Source organism: Ptychodera flava, chromosome 2, assembly GCF_041260155.1.
Source record: "Ptychodera flava strain L36383 chromosome 2, AS_Pfla_20210202, whole genome shotgun sequence".
NCBI classification, from domain to species: domain Eukaryota; kingdom Metazoa; phylum Hemichordata; class Enteropneusta; family Ptychoderidae; genus Ptychodera; species Ptychodera flava.
The window spans coordinates 826,799-844,031 of NC_091929.1; the positions used below are offsets into that span (position 1 = coordinate 826,799).

General features: G+C 36.7%; 1 protein-coding gene across 5 annotated transcripts in view; it reads right to left on the bottom strand.

The window, feature by feature from the left end:
* The window catches only part of LOC139151132 (solute carrier family 28 member 3-like), a 105,032-nt gene extending 92,723 nt beyond the window's left edge, over window positions 1-12,309 (bottom strand). For 4 of the 5 annotated variants that reach the window (XM_070723722.1, XM_070723714.1, XM_070723689.1 and 1 more), the window contains exons 1-2: window positions 12,267-12,309; window positions 5,732-5,793 (exon numbers count right to left, since the gene is read on the bottom strand). The gene's annotated coding sequence lies outside the window, so the exon portion shown is untranslated. Of the gene's footprint in view, window positions 1-4,782; window positions 4,829-5,731; window positions 5,794-12,266 lie in introns of those variants that run through there. The other variant, XM_070723697.1, reaches the window with a different exon arrangement.
* Between the last annotated feature and the right edge of the window lie 4,924 nt (window positions 12,310-17,233).

Here is a 17,233-nt window from a genome sequence, read left to right on the forward strand (position 1 = left end):
GAAATCTACAGCTCGCAGAGCAATGCCCGCTGCAGCAAGAAACATCTGTTCCGTGGTCTGCATGAACGTCGGTGTCAAGAGAACCGGGTATATGGCGCGCTACACTCGGCTGTGGAGAATCCAACTCCACTACGAAGTTTACCCCGTTTGGGGTGCAAACGAGAATTCCGAGTACAGGTATCAAGTCAAGCGAAGGACCTTTCATAGGTCTTCTTGTTATGTGGGGGTTATCTCATTTGAAAGAGGATTCAGACCTATCCGGCAATCAAGAGGTACAACAACGAAGTTTGCGTAGCACCGGCTAGCCGTTGGATCTCTGCCATGACCGTGCACAGGATCTCTCAATACGTCCCTATGTGTAGCCGTGCAATTTTCCTGCCAAATGCCGCGAAAACCCGCTTGTTTCGTCTATTGTGTCTGTCATTTGACTATTTCTTGCCACATATTACTAGAAGAAGTAAGAAATGGTGATGATTGTGCGTTGTGGGCCAAGTCGTTGTGGGGCCGGTACGTTGTGCAGCTGGTTGTGGGACCAGATTCTCTAAGTTATATCCGTGTACGTCAATGTGGTGATCTTCTCACTTATTGAAGCAACAGCATCTCCCGTGTCCTGTGATGTATTTTTACCGTGCTGTACATAACATTGTGTACAACCAGCGTAACCGTGCGCGATCAAACCCGTTTGTTCACTGTAACTGCATGCAGTAAACTCAGTGACATAATGTGCAGAGTGTCTCAATGTTCAAAGCCTTACATGAGTTTATAGATAGAAATACACCACTGAAGTTCCTTTCCAATCTTAATATTTTACTATTGCATGATGTTGAGTCTTACAAGGGCGTTAACAAAGTGAGGGACCGCTTCCATCTCACTCCGATTGAAGTTGAGAAGACTTATGTTTACAAAGATTTATGTCTATCAACAACAAAAAATCGCGCACGCGCAGCCCGACGACCACTGCGCTTTAAGTTAGCAAATATAGTTTCCTTAAAATTAGAATTTTTCAGCTTAATAAAAATGAATCACAAAAATATTTTTCAAAATCTATGCAATTAATACACATTGGTGTTTTTTAAATTTTAACAAATTTAACTACATATCATTCCATTGCTAGTTGATATTTTACAGTATTTATAATATTTGGAAAAAACCCACTCGTATCAAGAAAGCTACATAGAACTAGAGTAGTTGCTGAAAGCAAGAGTGAACAATGCAATATTACCAACAATGTATTGCTATTGTAGTGTTGTTACAAAGCACCATTGACCATTATATCACTTTGTACAAATATATTTGCAGTCAGGTTAACATCTGATAATACATGAAAGTACAAGGAGTTGACAGGTATTGGTATGTATTATACATATAGCTCAGCTTCTGTGAAAAGCAGCCAACTATCATACCTTAACTATTCCAAACAAAACTCCTCTTTAGAATCAAAATTGCAGATGTCACTCTCCAAGAACAGTTCAATTATCCCCCAAGACTGAAGGTACAAATTTCTATAACATTTTTTGAATTTATTAGTGAATAGTGATGTACTGTAAACACTTCTGTTTTACATTTATTCTCTGAATTAATTTGTGTTTTTTGTGATTACTCCCAGTTTTAACAGAAACAAAGTCAGTGTCACCTTAAGTGACCTTAATGGTTTCCAATGTTTCCTAATAAGAGCATATTTATTTAACCCTACCTGTATAATCTATACAGTGTTATTATATTTGATTATTAATTACCATGCAAGACATGATTTGAAATGTGTCTGGCTGAAAATTGGGCTTGCATCACAATAGGACTTCACAGAATTGACAAAATAATGATTTGCATTATCTCTGCTATATTATTCCACTGCGCAAACCATTGAAGTGAATTTGTATCTACCATAGTCTTAAAAGCAAGATGCCACAGCACTGTTTATGAGCAAATACATAAATAGACAAAATAAATAAAACTGAACAAAGCCATATACTCTATGTTATTTCACAGCTGACACTATCACAGCAATGTCAAATCATAAAAATACTGGCTGCAGAATAAAGAAAGGGGACTAAAGTTCTGATCTGCATACAATTATCTAGTCGATGGGCTTTCACAGATTTCAGACATATATCATCTTCAAAGAGTCCTAAAAGAGATGATGCACAAAATTCAGGATCATTTATATTGCATGTAAGACTGCATTATCATTATCAATAAAATCACGTCTGCATGGCATCAGGGTTGATGTGTTATTGCTACACTTCTATAATTAGAATAACACTGGAATATGCTCATAGTTGTTTACACGTACATCTTACCTAAAAATTTGCCCCACCAATATGCCTATGCCATAGATGACTATGTTAATTCTTGTGATAATATTTCAGTGAAATTCTAAGCTCAAACCCAATGAGCTATCAACAATGTGATTGTATGAATAACATTAATATTTTATCATGATTTTTATTTTAAAATCACTATAATTTAAAAAAAAAATTGACGATAAATGTGCTGAATAAGCTTTAAATTCAAGTTAAGATCCATGAAAAATATTGTCATTTTGATGTTTGAAAGATAAGCATCTATATTCAGACCATTGCTTGGCGTTGAACTCTTGAATTATTTCATCAAGTTAAACTTATGATAAATAGTATGATTGGAAGATTAATTGAAGATTGAGCATTCTTTAAACTAAATGCAATTGATTCATGATGAACTTTGATCCACTGGAGAAAAGACCTAATTTTTAATGATGTATGTAGCCTGAACATGAATTTTGATATACATTCTGCCAATCATGTTTGATGATTTAATTAAAGTGTAGCTACACTTGTGAACATTCAACACAGAGCAAAATTCACAGGAAGAGAAATGGACAACAAATATAAGCAATTCTTTCCAGTCTAAGTAATAATTCATCGTTGAATTAGTGGCTAAACCAAGTAACTTTGCAGATATTCTAACAAATGGATACTGTCTTTGTAGATTTAGCTATTTAGCCTGAAAACGATGTCAGCAAATACAAGAAACACATTATTAATAATACCCTGAACCTTGCTTCTGCTTTTAATGGTTGCAATAATTGGTCAGAAAATTCTATGAATTTATATAAGGAACCATGTAGCTAACTATTACTACAGTATGACTCAAAACAACTTTCTGTAGGATCCTCCAACTTGGTGGAGTACAGTCATTCAGAAATGCCACGTAAAAGTTTACCTTGCAAAAATTACTGGCACACATGGCACTGTGATTACTATCAATCATTGACCAATGACATCCAGTAATAGATGGACTGGTATTGCATCTACGCATAGGTCAGACAGAGACATGTAGGTCATTTTATTTCTGAAAATGGTGTGCACATTGTTTGTAAATGAAGTATGTAATGAGTACTGTACATAGCATATGTAAATTGTCTGTAGTCTCCATGGGATTGTAACAGATGCAATTTTCACTGTGTATTATAGGGTTAATGACCGTTAGTAGCATCCATACCACATAATTGTTCAACATGGTTACATCAATGTACAGATGTGACACAGACCAATTCTGTTTCCTTTATTCAATTTATATACATGTACAGTTGTATATGATTTAAAGGATTTTACAAAATTTCTACTTGGAACAAAAATTAATGTTTTTCTTTTTAAGGCAAAATTATTCCTGAATTACCACTAGGGTTAAAATTACTTTTTGTATTTATACTGACTGATTTATGCCGGACTTCAATAATCTTGCTGCTTCAGGATTTGTCAGTGAAACTCTATTTGACGCTATTTTTATACAGTTAAATGCACTTCTGCCATACGCTGTGTGATGTACATATACAGAGAGTCTCATGGTGAACAGGTGCATATGTATATAGTACTTGTAACTTGTAACAATAACCTAGAATATGTGAATGAGCTTCAGCAACAGTTACAAAGGTGAAACAAGACAAGTGTTTTACATGCTATGTCTGTTGTTGGCAACTGTTTATCATTTGGACATGACAAGTGAATTGATTTAACCAATGTAAATCATCAGGCGTCACATAAAAAGTTAATGATAGGAAGTATGTGTAAAAAAATTGATTTAGATAAACACTATTTTTGAAGGAAATGAAAGTGAATGGTGGAAGGAAACTGTGCATTTTATTCCAATGAGACTTTACACTAGATTTACCGGGGGTTTGCACAAAAATTTAATTGCACATACCTGGTGCGCACGAAACTTGTAGCCATGTGTTCATCCTTCATTCAGTTTTAGTCTTTAGTGTTTTGTTGCAAATTCCATTGTAGTGTACCTCTTACCTCATCCTATTCTTTGCTGCATTTAGAGCTTCTAAGGTTTAACCCATTATACTGCCAGACAGTATCATTTCATCATGTGCATGGTCAGTAATATGTGGTATTCAGCCAAATCCATATACGTAGTGTTTCATCCAGGATGGCATCAACAGGGGGATTTTCCCCCTTTACCAGAAAAGTTAGGGAATTTCACCAGTCATATGTTCTACTTGTATCTTTAACATGTGACTCGCACCATTTCATGGGGGCTGGTCCCCTGACAAATTACTAAGGGGTGCCAGCATGTCAACAGAGGGGGAATCCCCCCGTCGCCCAGAGACTCTAGATGAAACTGCATACGTATTTCTCTACTTGGCATGGTATGTTTTTGTAGGCATTGTTACCAAATCATATTTACAGTGTCTTATGTATTCACTTAAAGTGTTATATTTTTGTTAAAATAAAACATAGGAGATCTCTTATGCCTCACTGATTGCAATAAACTTGACCTGATGGAGACATATGAACTTACCAAGATAAGGCTTACTCTTGTTTTCCAATATACATGCGTAGGGTTCATGACATACATGTGCCAGCTGTAATAGCATTAGAGTCTTGCAATTGTTGTTGTTAGGGCACTGGAGAGGACAGTCTTACTTTACAATAAAATAATTGTCTTGGAATTGTAAAATGAACTATACCAGTACCCCTTTGCATGAGTAGGCAATAACGTCATCTGTGTTGTAACATGCCCCAAATAAGTGCCTGGTTAGTGTTTTTTCATGGAAAAGTGCTGCAGTGCAGTGCTCACTTAAAATCAAGGAAAACAGTGAGAGTACATTATCACAAGTTGGCAAATTTTTGCTGAGGCATGTCATGCTGCCCTCAAACAGATTGAAACAGATTTACTACAGATACCCATTGTATTATGTCGCCCTCAAACAGATGTAGCATAACAGACCGACTACAGATACCAACTGTTGTTATGTCGCCCTCAAACATTACAGATAGCACAAATAGATATGACTGATAGAGGGCAGTATAGCAACGGCAATTTGTACAGTGCAGTTAGTTTTCTGCATGTTACCGGTATCATTTAAAAAATAATAATTTGCATACAATACTACAGCCAGGCTTCCATGGCCCCAAAGGCAAGTGGGAGTGATTGACCAAAAAGACTGTGTAATTTGTTAATACAATATTACAATATTGCTGGATTCGGACTAATGGCGTAATAATTCAGTAAGAGAAATATATTAGACTTGGGTCATTGACTTGACATATGTACTGTTTGCTTAATGGAGCAGCGGCAATATTTATTGAGCAATATGCTGTTCTCACAACATGTTCCTGATGAAAATTAGATGTGATATTTGTCAACTCCTATACATCAATGTGTTAGCCAATCTCATAAAATATTTGACAGGTTTTAGAAAATGTTGATGATTTCTGAAAAGTATTTTCAATGTCTGGTCAATTACCTTCAGGATAACAGGGTATGTACAGTCCTTGAGAATCCTTGAATGTTGCTGCCTCCTTGAGTCTGTCAAAATTCCAAGAAATATAAAATTGAGTCCTGAAAGGACCTAAATTTGACAAGAATCCATAATTCTCAAAAATTCACAAAATGATTGGTCATGATATCGTAAAAATGTACATGTAAATATACAGGGATAGAAATACTTTTTTATTTCTTGTGGCAAAAGTTTGCCACCGGATATAAAATCAGGTGGCAATTATGAAAAATCTGGTGGCAGTTTAACACATCATGTGATCGGTATAATACAACATTTTGTCATTATTGCCACATACTCATTCTAATTTATAAATTCTTGAAAATATGGTGAGTACACGTCACAAAAAGTCAACCCATACTGCAGGCCTTGAAAAAAAAATTTCAAACTTACTAACCGTGGGACACGTGAATTTCATTTTTACTTGGCCGAGAGGAAAAATTACTTGCCCTAAATTTCTAATAACTGTACCAGTAATTTGTAACAGAGAGCAAGAGTTTGGCCATATGAAGTGAATTCAAAGAGGGAAAAACATATTCAAACATGAACTACATGTACATCTTGTTAAAATGAAGGACTATTACCAAATCTGAAATGTCACAGAAGAAATGTGAGAATACTTAGTCTTTTCTGTAGATTTGGCCATCTAGAAAACATCTTTGAATTTGGAATTTTTCCACAACCTAATCCAAATTAAAATCTTTGCATAAGAGTAATAAGATTGTGTGATTTACAATGTGCATGGCTGGCTGCTGCTCTTTATTATCAAGCTGAGATCACAAAAAACTGCTCTGCTGGTGTTTATCTGCCAATGCATGCGCACATGTACATCTGCAACCCTTTTACCTGTTTACATGTTTGCTCACTGAGCACAGCTGTCTTTCAAAGTTTTATTTGATAAACGTATTCGTCAAGAGAGCAGATTCAAGTTTCGTTTTTGTTACTCTTCAGTGCAGATTTGTTTTCTGTAAGTGAGAGCTGATCCCTAACAACCAAGGTCTCGTAATTTGAAACTGTCTGCATCTCACGCACTACGTAGCTGCAATGTGTGGCCTCCTTGGTCGACTGAGCCCGTTTCGACTATGATGTAAACTTGTACTTTTTCAACTGTGGGTTGTTTTACGTTGAACAGTAAGCATTGCCGAGATCCATGGCTTCGAATAAGTTTACATCCATTTACCAAGCACATGGTGCAATTACACTATCGCGGGAAGCCGATCGACTGTCGTACGACTCATACACTTGCACAAAGAGAATGGCAACCACTGTCAAGGCATACCACTTTACGGCATACACATAATTCACTCCGTGTCGTCGGAGAGAACATGTCGCAAAACTCTATTTTTACGACTTTTTGTGTTTTACAACAGCAAGAACGATTATTTTGCGATGTCGGGCGGATTTTCAAGGGTTTTCAGAAAAAACTTTTGAGAGTTGAAGGACTTACAATGATTGTAGGCGTGTACAGACCTAATGAAATACATTTTCAAGCTTGAATTGTCCAGGCTTAGTTAATTCAACCGCTGGTGCACTTGCCCATCGGACGGGAAGCATATTGATTTTCGGAGTGTCGTATTGACACCCGGGTGTCAATAGCCAGGAGCTGCTCTATATGGCTATTGACACCCCTCGGCCCGCGACCTAGTCGAATAGCTTCAAAACGGAGCTAAGTTACGTTGTCCATTTCTTGTTTCAGACAAGTTAATGCCCACTTTTTTGCTGTCGTGGGTACAGCTTTAATGGGGTAAAGTAACTGTGTAATGTTTGTTGTAGAATCATATCGACAGCTCGGGGTCAATAATTTTTATCCGCGGGCGAAGCTTGTCGAACAACATTTGACCCGAGTTGCGGAACCTTTAAAAAACACGCGGACATACTAAACACCGACAAGCACCGACAAGCACCGACAATAGACCGACAAGGACGACAAGTGACCGACAAGTTGAATTAAAACCATTCTTTTTCGATGTTTTGGTTTTAAAATGTCATTTTCTACTGTTTTTGTGAATATTTACTCAGTGACCGAACTGAATTAACGAAACTAAAAGAAATATTGGCCGACAAGTAAATCGCGTATTGAAGCAGGTCTATTGGCCATACTAACAAGGCCGACAAGTGATCGATAAGGTGGATAATTATCATTCTTTTTCGATGTTTGGGCTTCAAAATGTCATTTTCTACTATTTTGGTGAATATTAACACAATCGACTGAACAGAACGAAGAAACTGTACGAAATATTGGCCGACAATGAAATCGTATCTTGAAGCAAGGTGTCACATATGCCGGAAACCAAAAAAAAAAAAAAAAACTTGTCAATGACTTCGGTCACCTGTCGGTTTCTTTCTTTATACTTTTAGTTGTCGTAGCTTCAGATCTCTTTGTCGCTGTATTTTGATTTGAAACTGTTCTTTTATTTCGAAACTGTATATATTTACAAAGATAGTAGAAAGTAGAAAGTAGTGTTTGAATGGCGAAAGTTCGAAAAATCGTTTTTTATTTTAACTTGTCGATGAGTTTTTGGTCACTTGTCGGTCCTTTCTTGACTTCATCTCTAAAGTTGAAAGTGAACTAAATGCGTCCATTATATAGACGATGTCGGGTCTCCGTCGTCCGAGGATTGGTTTAGTCTATCTAGTTGATTCAGTTACATTCTAGCGAATGTATGTCGGAGGAGGCAAATTAAGACTCAGTTTATGGTAGATAGATAGGAAGTCTATCGTTATAGGAGTGTGTTGTGATTGGTCGGTTATCACATTAAGGCTCTGTGTGATTGGTTGTTATTTCAAGCGATTTGATTGGTTGGAGTGTCGGATCCGATGATCCTGATTTTGTTTTTAGTCATAAGGAAAGATAGGTGACTCGGGTTTTACATAGCCATAGCATGTTTTCCCGCCACTTTTTTGTATTGTTGTAATGATGGTTTGTTATTGCTTTCGTGATGATAGATGAGGGATACTGAAGGGTATTCTCGGGTTTGCCCACTTTCGACTTAACTAGGCAGAAATAAGTAGTAAAATCGAATGTAAAAATGTGAAAGAGGCTCCCCACCTAACTATCCAAATTTTTTTTTGTGTCAAGTTTGTGTTTGATTCGTTTTGAACAGTCTTTCTTATTTGGTTTTGAGAGTCCTATGCAAAGGACTTTAAATTGTCACCAAGCTATGCAGCAGGAGCCAATTGAAATAATATTCATCAGCATAAGATCACAAAAATGCCACAAATATTTTATATGGAATTGTTTTTTCTTAAACATCGAATACTGTGAGATGTGCAGTACAATTGTTTGCCTACATCTTCCAAATTATATCAAAACTATCGACACACGGTTCCCTAAGCTATTCAAAGCTATTTACCCTGTTTAACAATGTGAGTACACTCTCCTTCTTTTTACAGTGAGCTCATTCCTGTTTTATTCGTTGTCAATCATACATACTATTTCAATACATTCCTGATGTGAAAAATGGAGCTAGTACAGAATATGGCAGTCTACATGAGGGATTATGATAACATTCATTATCTATGCAGGCACCAATGATGTGAAGAATATCATAGTTTACCATAATGTTTTGGTAGGAAACAAATACAAACTTTATCCGAACCGTGGTTTTGTACAGAATTTAAAATGGCAATAAATGAAAGAAAGAAATCAAGCAGGAAACAGACAAGTGGGTGAAGGAAAGAATGGGGGAAAAATATTAAACAACTACATAAGTAAGGTGATACCAGAAATCTCAATAATTATAGAGGTATTTTATTGTGCTAAATTATTGAAAATGTACAAAGAATCATACAAAAAGAGGTAACAAATTTAGTTGAATTAAATATTTTTGGTGAAATTCAAAGATTTTTGAAAAATGGGCGAACCATTGATCAAATTTTCATTTGCTTTTTTAGACTTTTGGAAAGCTTATGACAGCTTTTGGAGAGGTGGGTTTGGTACAAATTGTAGAACAATGGAATCAAAGGGAAGTTGTGGCGTGTGATTAAAAACATACATACGATCATATTGAAAGTAAAGTGTCTTTTGATGACATTGAAAGAATTTTGACCAAAATGAGGGTGTCAAGATGTGTTTAAGCCCCAATTTTAGTTGCAGTACTAGTGTACATCAATAAATTCAAGAAGCTGCTTAATGAATCACTGCTTGGGGTATACTTTAATTCAGAACTCATAAGTGGCCTGTTTTTTGCTGATAATGTAGTCCTTATGGGCACCAAATGAAAAACAAATGAAGTCTGTGCTATACATTGCTAATAAGTATTGTGAACTATGGAAAATGTCAATTAATGAAGAGAAGTCTAATATTTTAATAGTAAATAAGAAAGTTGAAAAATACAAAAATGGACGATCGGTGAAGTTAAAAATAAATAATCATCAGTGATAAGTATCTAGGCTAATGGACGTCACGTAATCTCTCTCACCATACTCATTTTATGGAAATAAGATCAAAATTTGACAGTTTGTTTCCTCCCATGAAAGCAATCTTTGGAAATCTTGCAAACATTAAAGGAACTTATTATGATTTGACATTATGGAATCATATTATACGTCAGAGCAAAATATGCGGGGAAAAATGTTGATACTTAGAAAGTCTTCAAAGAATGCAACGATTAGTGGGTAAATTCATCCTAAAAGCATGCAGCTATACATCAAATGAAGCAATTCTTGGTGAGCTTGGTTTGCAGTACTATAAGAAGTAGACTTGATATCATGAAACTTAAATAGTGAAGATTATTGTACATGGCCCATTGATGTAGACCTATATGTTGTTCAGAATAACTAAGCTAAGTTTGACTGAATTTGGAGGCCGACTGGCGAAAAAACGGGAGGGGTGTCAATAGCCAAATAGAGGCCGGTTGGCTATTGACACCCATTGGTAGAGGCCGCCTGCAGTAGCACTATGGGACCGCAAAATGACGACCAAAGAAGCTTTTTCGAAGGATTTTTTTGGATTTCTATCGAGAATATATGTTGTTCAGAATAACTAAGCTGAGTTTGGTTGAATTTGGAGGCCGACTGGCGAAAAAACGGGAGGGGTGTCAATAGCCAAGTAGAGGGCCGGTTGGCTATTGACACCCATGGTAGAGGCCGCCTGCAGTAGCACTATGGGACCGCAAAATGACGACCAAAGAAGCTTTTTCGAAGGATTTTTTTGGATTTCTATTGAGAATATATGTTGTTCAGAATAACTAAGCTGAGTTTGGTTGAATTTGGAGGCCGACTGGCGAAAAAACGGGAGGGGTGTCAATAGCCAAATAGAGGGCCGGTTGGCTATTGACACCCATTGGTAGAGGCCGCCTGCAGTAGCACTATGGGACCGCAAAATGAGACCAAAGAAGCTTTTTCGAAGGATTTTTTTGGATTTCTATTGAGAATATATGTTGTTCAGAATAACTAAGCTGAGTTTGGTTGAATTTGGAGGCCGACTGGCGAAAAAAACGGGAGGGGTGTCAATAGCCAAATAGAGGGCCGTTGGCTATTGACACCCATTGGTAAGGCCGCCTGCAGTAGCACTATGGGACCGCAAAATGACGACCAAAGAAGCTTTTTCGAAGGATTTTTTTGGATTTCTATTGAGAATATATGTTGTTCAGAATAACTAAGCTGAGTTTGGTTGAATTTGGAGGCCGACTGGCGAAAAAATGGGAGGGGTGTCAATAGCCAAATAGAGGGCCGGTTGGCTATTGACACCCGGGTGTCAATAGCAGGAGAAGTTCTATATGGCTATTGACACCCGGGTGTCAATAGACTCGGCCATTGATTTTACTTGCCCGAACGCAAAATTCACTAGCCACGGGGGTCGGGCGATAGGAATTTTCGAGGCCTGTACTGGCTAATGAATTGCAAGTATTCATGCAGGCTGCAGTTTGGCTTTGTTTTCAAAATGTCACAACATGCTTTTATCTTGTGCCCTATGACTGCATATGCGGCTATCACAGAGGGCAACAACATGTCAAGTGTAACAAAAGCTGCTGTCATCGATATAGAGATTAGCCAATCACAAGTTTGGATTCACGCTATGTTTCCATTCATGCCAAAATGTCGCAATTAGTTCGGGTTTTTTTGCTAATGAGTTTTTCCGCTGTCAGACAACGCATGAACGCGTGTTCCTTCAGTGTTCCTTCGTTCAAGCCGTAGGATCAATGATATGATGACCCAAAATTTAGTGGCAGAAAAATACCACCAGAAAAAAATTTTGGTGGCAGATTGATAGTTTTTGGTGGCAAATGCCACCATTGCCACCGATTATTCGAACACTGCAGTATAGATAAAGTTACATATCGTAAAAATTGGTTACAGACAATGAATTTTTACGTCAAAGTCCGTGGAAATTGCAGAAAAAAGTCCTTGAGTTTTTTTTGACTTGAAGTGGATGGACTAGTGTTTCCTTTTGACTCTTTAATTGCACAAATTATGCTTTTCAAACAAGTCTACCCCCTTACAAAGTCACCCAAAGAGACGGCATATCAAACCAAAATGTATAAAGACAAGCTGAACTTACCAAGTGTTTGTCCAAGTACAGTATGTGATAGTGACCTAAGGCTACCTAAGTAACCCCTGGATTTGCTCTTGTTTCTGAAGATATCACTCCCTCTGAAAACATCACCTGATAGTCTGATTTGTGATACATGACATGGTGTTACGCACACAAAAGAACAGCACATAACATGAATATATCTTGTAGTAAAGTGTCTTTGGACATTAGTGCAATTCATGTTCTATATTGACACTAGTCAAATCGGAAGTACAACTTCAACCATTATGTAATCATTTAGGTAAATTTACCCCTTTAAATTTCATGTCTGTGCAGTAACTTTGATTAATGGGGATAAATTGCCGTTCTATTGAATATGCAGAGAAAACATTTAACTCTGAACCAATGTACATATGTGTAAATAGCAAAAGTCGAATCAAAACTCTTGCTTCAAATCCTTCACCTTGACTTGGAAACATTCATGTAACTAAATTTTGATCGTGCTTCAATTTTGACAATTCAATGGAAAAGAATTTTTTCATTGGATACAAATATAGTTTTCTAAAGTGTCCTTTTGTCAAATTTAATAACTTAAATTACCATACACATTTCTTTTGAGTAATAATGATCTACTCTTTTTGGATGCTTGAAAACTATTACGCTATTTCTTTCACTTTTGGTTGAGTTTCATTACATGTGTACATTCAAATACAACTTCGATTCAAAAAAAATTATTTTGATTGATTTGCTCATTCAGCTTATTATCCCTGCACAGAAGGGTTGTGTGTTGTTACCAGCTTTTTTCAATGCAAGGAAACAAACCGTCCACGGTCCATATCCAATTGCAATGTGGGACTTGTTTTCACAATGGTGGCAGATGCAAACGGTCACACGGGCCATGGACTGTAAAAATAGACGTCCATGCACAAACACAGAAAAGTGGGCTTTGCCTAAGTTTGCAAGTGCAGCTGAGATTATGGTGTGCCTAGACTAGGTAAATGCTTGAAAACTAAAATCGATGCAACTTTTGGATTGAAAATTGGCTGTTTTCAGCAGGACACATTACTCCACAAAATGTGGAGTCAGCAGTTGAGCCTATGGCACAGTCAGAAGACCCATGGCTGGAGGTGGAACTGGTAACACAGCCCTGCCATGCAGAGCTATCAACTAGTATATTTAAGCAATAAAGCACACCCAGTGATGGTATGCCATGAGATTTTGACCAGTTCACGACATATATGCACGAGCGATAGCGAGTGCTGATATGAAGTGAACTGGTCAAAATCAACTGGTATACCGTCGCTGGGTGTGATTTATTGCTGTTATAAACAGTATATTGAAATTCTGGTGTGGAACGTCAAAACACTGAGTTTTACTCAAGCTGAGACCTCGTGCTTATGCCAGCCATGGTATCGCGAATATACCATGGTTCTTTACACGTCTCGACCAATCAGATCACTGTTTTTGCGCCATCAATGTACTGGTATGATATAATAGTAAATAATGTATTCACTACATGAATATAGCATGACATCTACTGTGTGTAATTCTATGTAATATAGTGTTTGTCCACTTTTGTGGGAAACACCAATTTCACAGTACAGTTTTCAAACTTCAACATACCGTAGTTGTTAAAGTGTATAATAAAATGTTGGTGCTTTGATGACAATAATTTATCAGCCCCTATAGATAAGCTGTTTCCCTGCTGCTGTTTGGCAAATGGCCACAACTCTATGGACCATAAAACATGTATTTAAGCCATAAGTTATGATATATATTAGCCAAAAAAAAAATAAATTGTGCTGTTCCGATAACATGGTTTTCAAAACAAGGGTAGGGTAGGTGGTAGGAATTTTTTTTCCAAAATATTTTTATTTTAAATATGCATTTTATAGGGGTTCAGGGCGGTCAAATGCTGGCCACAACATTTCCAGGAAAATGTATCATACATAGAAAAGTAAAAAAAAACATAAAAAACATCCTCGTTCAAGCAAAATCAAATGCCAACTAACAGACGGGTGATTCTACGGTTTGTTTTCTTTCTTTTTTTTTACTTCCGTGTTTACGTAGCTCTAAAAAGTTTAGGGTCGGCAGGTTAAAAAAATAGGGTAGATCAGGTTATCGGAACAGCATGATTTTGTTTGTTCGGCCTTATGATTGCTCCAATGCCATGTAACTGTAGTAATTTACTTCAAAGGAATGTAGTTGATGCCATACGGGATAACAAAAATGAATTATTTAGCAGAATAAATGCTTAAACTTGTTAAATGTTGTTGTGTTAACCTTTTCACTTTACATTATTATTCAATCCATGCATGGTTGTTGATAATCAATGTACGCCTGTTTACATTGGATTTTGGAGTAGACGGCTTAAAGCAATGCTGTAGATTAAGAGAGTCCCTGTCTCCCAGTTGTAAATTCAAACGTGTAATAAAAGTAGACTTTGTACCGCAGGCAAGGAGAGAAATAAAGATAAGTCAGGTATTGATTCTTCTGAAGTTGAAACTTGTGGACTTGCTTACTTTAGTTTGTGAAGAATTTGAACCTCAAGTTTTCATTGACAAAGTCAAAGTGTCCTGTCTTCAAATTGACATTGAATTAAAAATGTTTTTGTGATGACTAGAATAAATCAAATGGGCAGCTCACTTGAAACCTTTGACTGGCTCCCCCTGCAGCCAAACGGATAACAGCATGATAAAAACACAACTTTTATGAACCTGTTAACATGTGAAATATCATGGCAGTAATATTCTCATTTCACAGTTCGAAGAATGTTGAGTGTATTAGAATTATCTCAAAAAACCATTGATATATTTGATAAAATTTTCCATGGGACAAGTGGGCCGTGTAAATGGTTAATGCCTGAGTGAAAATTGAGTGTTAGAACTGAACTTTGAGGACTCTTAGCTGTATTGCAATGCCAGTTCTGTGTACTCTTTCCATGTAATACATTTCATTCTTATAATGTGCTAGATTTACTATTCAGTGAAAATATGAAATTTTGATGAAGTTGGTGATGGTGAAAAAGCAGGCCAGTTTCCAGTTATTTCAAATTGAAGTGTCATAAATGTCTAGTTATGCACTCACAATTAATGTATTTTTGACAATATTCCAAAACAACTTGTATAACCTTTTATAGTTGTGAAAACAAATTTTCTGTCGATCAAGTAGACGTAGTTGAGGTCAAAGTTTGCTCTAGATGGTCGATGAAGCTTACAATGTAGCATGTACACTAAATGTTTATACAAGTCAGTCAGTCCATTCTCTCACTGAAACAGAGTAAAGTTTTACTTCTTAATTATGCATAATTTGATGCATCAGACAGCTATTTTGAAATTATTTTTGAAACTCTTAGCCACATTGCATCTTTAAACAAGACTTAAATCCAATAATCTTAGAAATGTCTTACTGTCACTTAAAGGAGCATTGCTTTGTTTACCATGTAATTTCAACAGTATAATAAATTTAGCCTTAATTAGTGCATAGAATTATGGTTCAGGGTAACCTTGTGTTGGTAAGCAATCATTAATCTTTGTCACAGAAAACTAAAATGTGGTGTACCCATTGGTCAGAAAGTATAATATGGAGGGTCAAAGGTCAAAAATACAGAATAGAATGAAAGGTACTATGCAAATGATACTCTACATTTCCATGTCAATGAGCTGTGCAAAAACAGGCCATATAGCTGTGGTGGTATTTCATTGTATTGAGTACCTGTTGGAGGTCAGTAGAGAGTTGTTTGCTTGGCAGCAGCCATGGCTTTCTATCAGGATCATGAAGTTGAGCAAATACAAGCTCGTCCATATCATCCAAGTATTCAGTCTGGTTCGTCCAATCCTGCATATTCTGATGATCAGGATGTTATTGAAGTTCCATCTGTAAGTTTGATCGAGTTTTCACACAACTTTAGAATTGTATGCAACTTGTTTTATGGGCAAAAGTAGTCCTAGATTGTGGTCCAAATAACTATTAACTGTGCAAAACCATGCAAAAACATATTAACACTCAACTTGACATCCTTCCTGCTTAAAGTTATTCTGTTTGTAGGTATAACGTTAAAAATGAAAAACTTGATGGCAAGGTGCAAATGTTTTTGCATTTTTAGGTGTGTCAAGCCACAGAGAATGCTAAAACAAAGGCTTTGGCCTTTTTTCATGAAAAATTTGGTCTGTTTGCAGTTAAAGTTAGCAGGTCAGCCATTGTAAAATGACCTGATTCAGTGCACTTCATCTTGGAGCTAGAAACTAGCTCCAAGGTTTCATGGTTGATGCCCTGACTCTCTTAAGGCATGTAACAAAATCCACAGGATGAGTTGAACTGTAGATTTCAATGTATGGAATTGAAGTGCAGTTTGAAATCAACTGAGCAATTTTTAACTTGCTTAAAAATTTACATTCCAGGTTAGACACTGAACTGGTGTCTCAACATAGGTAAACAGAATAAGGTATGGCATTCTGTGTGTGCTGGATTTGCATGAGAAAGTCAACCATTGTTTGTGAAAAATAGAAATGCACAGAAAGAAAGTGTCTCATTAACACAACAATGAACAACACAGACTGTTGTCAACTGCACAATACCGCACAGTAAAACTACCGTAATGACCATACATACTGAAAAAGGACCTTGTATGTGAAGTACGCTTGAAATCAACCATTCAAAGCTATGTGCACTGAATTTGCTGAAAAGCAGACATCATTATCATCTTATGAGTAGTACAGTTCCCATGGCTGTACAGTGAACAAGATCAGCCTTCAAGCAACTTTCTACATCTTGGAAGCCAAAGATTGAGGTTAAATCTGTGCAGTAGATGCCCATACGGCTTGATTTAACCACAGATCCTTTTTATCGAGGGTCTATGAACAATTTAGTCAAATCTCAGTTTTTGAAATCATTGTGTGTGTCACCATGGAGGTAGCAGAGACCATGGGTCACTAACTAATGTTATTAATCAAGCGGAGAATGGTCAGTTTGTATGTACACGCCGCTATGTAGGA